This window comes from Emydura macquarii, unplaced genomic scaffold (assembly GCF_026122565.2).
Source record: "Emydura macquarii macquarii isolate MOO-44397 ecotype Brisbane River unplaced genomic scaffold, CSIRO-AGI_Emac_v2 contig_826, whole genome shotgun sequence".
NCBI classification, from domain to species: domain Eukaryota; kingdom Metazoa; phylum Chordata; order Testudines; family Chelidae; genus Emydura; species Emydura macquarii.
Genome location: NW_027130963.1, coordinates 1 through 1,938, shown reverse-complemented (window position 1 = coordinate 1,938; position 1,938 = coordinate 1). Strand labels below are relative to the sequence as shown.

The 1,938-nt window shown below is 43.5% G+C and overlaps 1 non-coding gene across 1 annotated transcript; it reads right to left on the bottom strand.

Moving 5' to 3' along the window:
- Positions 1–1,847: 1,847 nt before the first annotated feature.
- Positions 1,848–1,929, bottom strand: TRNAS-ACU (transfer RNA serine (anticodon ACU)). Its single transcript has one exon. It is a non-coding gene; the product is annotated as a tRNA-Ser (tRNA).
- Positions 1,930–1,938: the final 9 nt, after the last annotated feature.

The following is a 1,938-nucleotide window of genomic DNA, read 5'->3' as shown; positions in this document are numbered from 1 at the left end:
CTACCTGTTGATGGGTTTGCTGTTATTTAATTATTTCCAAGGTCTTTGCTGCCTGTAGCATTTCTCCAAGCTTAATGGCTTGCTGAGCAGGGTGGGGTTTAGCTTTCATAAAACTTTCTCTGTGATATCATAAAAGACTGAGGCTTTGTGTACACTGTCGCTTATGTAGGTAAACTTTTGCTGGTCAGGGGTGTGAAAAAACAGCAAAAAATGACACAATGTTCACTATTGAACTCACTGAAATGAGATAGCTGGGATGTTAAAGGACTGTACTGCTAAGTCTTTGTGCTGTGCATGCGTAGGTTCAATGCCATGCTAATCTGCTGCATTTATTCTTCTCCCATTGATTCCAAGCAACTGCATCCCCCTTTGGTGCAGTGACAGGCCAACCCGCATCACTTATTAAGAAAAAAACCCTGTATTCCCCTAGTTTTTTAATGTGAAGGTCGTGTGAGACAGTATTAAAAGCCCTACTAAAGTTGAGATCTATCACATGCACTACTTCCACCTATTCACAACCTTGTTAACATGATATTTTCTTGACAAATCCATGTTGATTGTGACTTATCACCTCCTTATCTGCTGGTGCTTACAAACTGATTATTTGCTCCATTATTTTTTCTGATACCAAAATTGAGCTGACTGGTCTATATTTTCCTGGGTTGTCCTCATGCCCCTTTTTATAGCTAGGTTCTACATTTTCCCTTTTCCAGTCCTCTGGGATCTCTCCCTTCCTCCATATGTTACCAGAGATCATTGCTAATGGCTCAGTGATCTCATCAACCAATACCTTAAGTATTCTAGGGTGTATTTCCTCAGACCCTGGTGAACTGAAGACATCTAACTTGTCTACGGCTGTATGTTGATGGGAGAGAGCTCTTCCGTCCACACAAATAAACCACCCTCAATGAGCGGCTGTAGCTATGTCCACACTGGTGTTTCTGCCTTTTTGTAATGATCTAGGCGATAATAAGGGGATAAGTAACAATCAACATGGATTACTCAAGAAAAAATCATGTCGAACAAACTAACATGCTGCTTTGACATCTTAACAAGTGTTGCGGCACATGGGCTGTATCTCTGTTGATTCTGGACACTGTGTGATCAGTGTGGATACCAGTGAGACACGGCACACCCGAGTTGCAGATCAATAAGGTTTAATGTGCAAGGTTTTCTATAAATATACTAGTGAAATACAAAGCCTAATGTTAACTACACTACATCATACTCACTAGCCTGGAGAGCTAAGCAGTTACTCAGAAGGCTGTATGCAGGAACGGCTTTCTTCAGGAGCCCCACCAGGGAGTCAGTGGATCCTCTGGTCCAACCGGCAGCACCTCCCACGGAGTCAGGTGTTGATGGAGCGCCCCCCTTTGTCTAAGTCATGACTTCTTATACCCTTCCATAAACAACCTTCCCTAATTATCTCTCTCATTACCCCAGACGTTGCAGGATAACTTCTTGTTCTCATCACCGTTCTCTATGTGCAGCTGCAAGCCGTACAGTATCTGTATTTTGTCTTGTTATGTGCCGTGCTGTGCAGAAACTCAGACAGCTCTAAGGTTATTCAGGCTTTGCCAACTGGCAGGTGTCATGCTACAGGGGTCAGAACAGCCAATAAGCAACTGAAGCTGTGCTAAGCCTGTCGGACAGTGGTCAAGCAATTCAAATTGTACTGGGCCTCCAACAACCTCCACATTAGAAGGGCTTTTAAGACTGTCTCCTATGACCTTCACCTAAGAAAATATAGGGGGAGCTTTGGGGGTATTTATTGGGAAGCCACGTGAGTTGCCTGTCACTGCATGAAAATGGCTGTTTGGAATACACTGGAGAAAAATAAATGCCTTTGATGAGGATGGGATTTGAACCCCTGCGTGCAGAACACAATGGATTAGTAGTCCAGCACCTTAACCACTCAGCCACCTCACCTTACTTAGT